Here is a 6,631-nt window from a genome sequence, read left to right on the forward strand (position 1 = left end):
CGCTGCCCGGGCCGTCGGAATGGTGAGTACAGAGTTTTTTTTTTTCACGGGCAAGCATCGACAGGGGACTGGCAGGCTGTTACAGGGGGCTGGCAGGCTGTTACAGGGGGGCTGGAAGGCTGTTACATGGGGGCTGGCAGGCTGTTACATGGGGGCTGGAAGGCTGTTACATGGGGGCTGGCAGGCTGTTACAGGGGGCTGGCAGGCTGTTACAGGGGGGCTGGCAGGCTGTTACAGGGGGGCTGGAAGGCTGTTACATGGGGGCTGGCAGGCTGTTACAGGGGGCTGGCAGGCTGTTACAGGTTGGCTGGAAGGCTGTTACAGGAGGGCTTTTGAAAACAAAACCCAAAAAAATATTAAGGTTATGTCTCCGAAAGGGTGGAGATCCGAAAATAAGTGAGATTTTCTCCGTAGCAGTTTTTCTTCAGTAAAATTGTAAAAATATATAAAAAACGTATATAAAATGATATTATATAAAAATGAGGTATCACCGTAATCATAGTGATCTATAGAACAAAGATAATATGTTATTTTTATGGTAAGGTGTATGCCCCCAAAAAATACAAGAAGAAAGGAAACCAAAATGTACGATTTTTTTTCCTACAAACATTTAAGAGTTAATAAAATCTCATCAATGAGCTAATGACCCACTAAAATGAAGTATTTGTAAAGTGCATCTAATGTCGCAAAAAATAAGACCTTATTTGTCCAAATTTCCCAAAAAATAAAGATTGTATAGCCAATAAAAAGTGACAATGCATAATCTGCTCTGAATGGCGCAGCTTCCCTTCAATGCCCTGGCGTGTGCCCATACAGCAGGTTACCACCACATATGGGGCATTGTTATATGCGGGAGGGATTGGGTAACATGGGTAAATGTGGAGCATTTTGGTATTTTATCCACTGAGAATTTGCACATTTTTTGAAAAACACATTCATTAAGCCAAAAAAATGTAAATTTCAAGATTGTATTCGATTTTATTTAATCCCCTGTAAAAAAAATTAAAGGGTTAACAAACTTCATGAAAGTTGTTTTACATACATTAAGAGGTGTAGTTTCTATAATGGGGTAATTTATGGGGTTTTACTTTTATTTAGGTCTCTCAAAGTGACTTGAAACCATAGCAGGTCCCGAAAAAGCGTGATTTTGTGTTTTTTATGAAATTCTAGAAATCGCACCTAAAGTTCAAAGTCCCATAACATCCTACAATAATGAGAGAATGCATAAAAAACCCCACGGAGGCATAAAGTAGACATTCGGTGAATGTTAGTTATCAAGTTTTTTTGCTGTTATGACTACATATGGAAAATGTAGAACATTTTCAATTTAAAAAATCAAGACTTTTTCCAAATTTTCACCAAATATCAGTTTTTTTCATAAATAAACGCAACACATACCAACAAAAATTTTCAACTCGCATGAAGTACAAAGTGTCACGAGAAAACAGTTTCAAAATCACTTGGATATGTTAAAGCGTTCCAAAGTGATAACCACTTATAGTGACACAGGGCAGATTTGAAAAAAATGGGCTGTGTGAGGAAGGTGAAAAGTGGTTTCGGCGTTAAGGGGTCACAGGGAACCTGTCATCACCTTAGCCCCCCCCCCCCCCCCCCCCTCCAAGTCCTCCAACAGTACCTTGTTATGTATTATACATGCACTGAGGTCCTTCTGTCCTATTTATAAATGTCAGCACTTCTAAAAAAAACCCTCTTTTATGCGGATGTCCAGGCAGTCATGCAGCCCCACCACCTGCTCGCTGTATGCTATGCCCACTCCAGGCTTGTATGCATGATACTCGGTAGGCATACAGTAGTCAGGAAGTGGGGCTAAGGTGATGACAGGTTCAAGCAATGATAAACCAGGATCACTGTGACTTTGGTAATTGTCTTATATTTGCTATCCATGGCCCTTGTCCTTCTAGAATCAACATGTAAAATTATTTTAATGAGTTAATGATTCCTCAGAACTGAGAATACACCAGAAAGTTCTCACTATAAAAGTGCTGAGGAAGCAGGGGGCTTCATTAACCCCTTCCCTCACACGTGGTTTCCACATTAATATCCAGGCTATTTTCACGTTTATTTGTCGATGCCTTCTACAAGCTATAACTTTTAATTTTCCAGTCAACATACTTGTATGGGGACTTGTTTTTTTCAGGATGACATGTAGTTTTTTATAGCACAATTTTTAATATGTCCTACTGTTAAACTTTTATTAACCCTTTCTGTGTAGTATATTTAAAAAAGAACGCAAATCTGGCATGGATTTTTCTCAGTGCCGGATCAAGGTTGGTGGGGGCCCCTGGGCACAAAATATGGTGGTGGCCCACATCGAATGTAGTCCAGACTGGGAACAGCAATCGCTACATACCACTCCCCAGCAACCGTTGTATCCAGCTCCCCCAGCATCCACTGTATACAGCCCCCCAGCAACCGCTGTATACAGCCTCCCCAGCAACTGCTGTAAACAGCTCCCCCAGCAACCGCTGTATACACCCCCCCCCCCCGCAATCACTATACACAGCTCCTCCAGCAACCACTTAATACAGATCCCCCAACAATCACTGTATACAGCTCCCCCAACAATCACTATATGCAGCCCCAACAATCACTATATACAGCTCCCCCAACAATCACTGTATACAGCTCCCCCAGCAACCGCTGTATACACCCCCCCCCCCGCAATCACTATACACAGCTCCTCCAGCAACCACTTAATACAGATCCACCAACAATCACTGTATACAGCTCCCCCAACAATCACTATATGCAGCCCCAACAATCACTATATACAGCTCCCCCAACAATCACTGTATACAGCTCCCCCAACAATCACTGTATACAGCTCCCCCAACAATCACTGCATACAGCCCCCCCCCCCCCCGCAATCACTATATACAGCTCCTCCAGCAACCACTTAAAGGGAACCTACCACCACGAATCTACCTATAAAGGTAGATCGGGTGGTAGGTGGATGTATGGGACGTGAGGATAGCCCTTTTTAGAGCTAATCCTCACGTCCCCGCTAGCGTAGCATAAACTTTATTGCCCTAAAATGTAAATTTAATTAAGCGGCTACTGGGGCGTGGAGTAGCCGGACACGAGGCTACACGGCGCGGCTACTCCACGCCCCAGAAGCCGCTTTCCCCGCCTACCCTGTGATCTTCGGCGCGCAGCTCCTGGCAGCTGCGCGCCCTTGTCCGAGAAGCCGGAGTTCTGCGCATGCGCAGTAACTCCGGCCTCGTTCCCGAGATCGCGCATCCTCGGGCCTGCGCTCGGAGCCCGAGGGTGCGCGATCTCGGGAACGAGGCCGGAGTTACTGCGCATGCGCAGAACTCCGGCTTCTCGGACAAGGGCGCGCAGCTGCCAGGAGCTGCGCACCGAAGATCACAGGGTAGGCAGGGAAAGCGGCTACTGGGGCGTGGAGTAGCCGCGCCGTGTAGCCTCGTGTCCGGCTACTCCACGCCCCAGTAGCCGCTTAATTAAATTTACATTTTAGGGCAATAAAGTTTATGCTACGCTAGCGGGGACGTGAGGATTAGCTCTAAAAAGGGCTATCCTCACGTCCCATACATCCACCTACCACCCGATCTACCTTTATAGGTAGATTCGTGGTGGTAGGTGCCCTTTAATACAGATCCCCCAACAATCACTGTATACAGCTCCCCCAACAATCACTATATGCATCCCCAACAATCACTATATACAGCTCCCCCAACAATCACTGTATACAGCTCCCCCAACAATCACTGCAAACAGCCCCCCCCCCGCAATCACTATATACAGCTCCTCCAGCAACCACTTAATACAGATCCCCCAACAATCACTGTATACAGCTCCCCCAACAATCACTATATGCAGCTCTCCCAGCAATCACTATATACAGCTCCCCCAACAATCACTATATAAGGCTCCCCCAGCAATCACTATATACAGCTCCCCCAACAATCACTGCATACAGCCCCCCCGCAATCACTATATAAAGCTCTTCCAGCAACCACTTAATACAGCTCCCCCAGCAATTACTATATACTGCTCCCCCAGCAACCACTGTATACAGCTCCCCAGCAATCACTATATACAGCTCCCCCAACAATCACTGCATACAGCCCCCCCGCAATCACTATATAAAGCTCTTCCAGCAACCACTTAATACAGCTCCCCCAGCAATTACTATATACTGCTCCCCCAGCAACCACTGTATACAGCTCCCCAGCAATCACTATATACAGCTCCCCAGCAACCACTGTATACAGCTCCCCCAGCAATCACGGTATACAGCTCCCCCAGCAACCACTGTATACAGCTCCCCAGCAATCACTATATACAGCTCCCCAGCAATCACTGTATACAGCTCCCCCAGCAACCACGGTATACAGCTCCCCCAGCAACCACTGTATACAGCTCCCCTAGCAATCACTATATACAGCTTCCCCAGCAACCACTATATACAGTTCCCCCAGCAATCACTATATACAGCTCTGCCAGCAACCACTGTATACAGCTCCCCCAGCAATCACTATATACAGCTCCCCCCAGCAATCACGGTATACAGCTCCCCCAGCAACCACTGTATACAGCTCCCCAGCAATCACTATATACAGCTCCCCAGCAATCACTGTATACAGCTCCCCCAGCAACCACGGTATACAGCTCCCCCAGCAACCACTGTATACAGCTCCCCTAGCAATCACTATATACAGCTTCCCCAGCAACCACTATATACAGTTCCCCCAGCAATCACTATATACAGCTCTGCCAGCAACCACTGTATACAGCTCCCCCAGCAATCACTATATACAGCTCCCCCCAGTAATCACTGTATACAGCTCCCCCAGTAATCACTGTATACAGCTCCCCAAACAACCGCTATATACAGCTCCCCCTATATACAGTCCCCCTATAATAACTATACACCCCTATAATAACTATATACACCCCCTATAACTATATACAGTCCCCCTGTAATAACTATACACCCCTATAACTATATACAGCCCCCTATAATAACTATACACCCCTATAATAACTATATACTGTCCCCCTATAACTATATACACCCCCTATAATAACGATACACCCCTATAACTATATACTGTCCCCCTATAACTATATACAGTCTCCCTATAATAACTATACACCCCTATAACTGTATACAGTCCTCCTATAATAACTATACACCCCCTATAATAACTATATACCCCCCTTAAACTATATACAACCCCTATAACTAAATACAGACCCCCTATAATAACTAACTACATACAATCCCCCATAACAACTATATACAACACCCTCCCCCCATAATAAATATATACAGACAATGCCCCTATAATTAACTATATAAAGTCATAGATAAAATAAAATTGTTCTCACCTTCCAGTGTTCCCCCGATGTGCTCCGTCATCATCTTCCTTCTCGGTGTGGGATGTAAACAAAGATGGCGGCGCCCTGCTATAAGCGGCGCCGTCGACGCGGCGCCATGATGTCACACACTGAGACGTCACGCACTGCGCCGCTAGTGGCAGGGGGCCGCCATCTTCGTTTATATGTGATCGTCTATGGCAGAGCAGGGAAATAAATGTTCCCTCGCTCTGCCATAGACGAAAGTGAGGAACATCGCGTGAATCGGCCTGGGAGCCCGAAGCCAACTACACTGGTGTATTTATCCACCTAGGATCAGCTAGTGAGATTGGTGCAGGGTTACTGCAATCTCTGTGAGCATATAGGTACCTAAGCTGAGTGTTATAGCTAGGTTTGGTATGTAATGAGATCATGCTTGATCCCATACCACTGAACCTAATGCATTGGGTTTAAAAGATAATAACCCTTTACATTATAGATACGTGCCATCTGGCTCACTCAGCTTACTAGGCTTAACCCTCTAGCACTCTGATCTAGGGCATACACTCACAGTAGTGAGGCACACCTAGGAGGTACCCTCGATAGTCCTACCCCAGTCTCTATCAATCATTGGACTTTGTCTATACCAATATTTTTTTCCTACAGTTTGATCTCAGGTCTATATTGTGAAATTTGTTAGCTTTAGGCACCTGTGTTTTTAACATTTTTTCCTCAAGTTGAGCAGTTAGTAGGGCTTCTACTGCCACTTTTTACATTTAGACATTATTAAAAGTGACGTTTTACTTTCATTGCCTGTCCGGATATGGGTATCTCTTGCGCTGCCTTAGGTGGCGGTTTGTATTAAATATTATTCCAATATCCCTGCCGTGATAGCAGGTCCAATCTTTTTGTTTTTGAGATCCCTGATGCTCGTCACGGCTCCCTATGCTTGTCGAGGCTCCTCTTCTTTCTTCTCTGTGCTTTAATTAGCCGGCAGTGTCCTATCTATGTGATCTGCCGGTGCACACTATGATGTGGCAGTGTCGCCACTGATGACATCATAGTGTGCCCCGGCCAGCATATCACATGGACGTGTCTCTGCCGGCTGTTACAAACAGAAGAAAGAAGAGGAGCCGCGGGGACCGTAACATCGGGGATCTGAACCGGGCATTGGGACCGGTGAGTATGTAAGTTTTTTTTTTTTTTATGTGCTCGTCTGGCTGTATAGATGGGGCTGGTTGTATTCTACATGGGGCTGGCTGGCTATATACTACTGGGGGCAGGTTGG

Source organism: Engystomops pustulosus, chromosome 8, assembly GCF_040894005.1.
Source record: "Engystomops pustulosus chromosome 8, aEngPut4.maternal, whole genome shotgun sequence".
Lineage (NCBI taxonomy): Eukaryota > Metazoa > Chordata > Amphibia > Anura > Leptodactylidae > Engystomops > Engystomops pustulosus.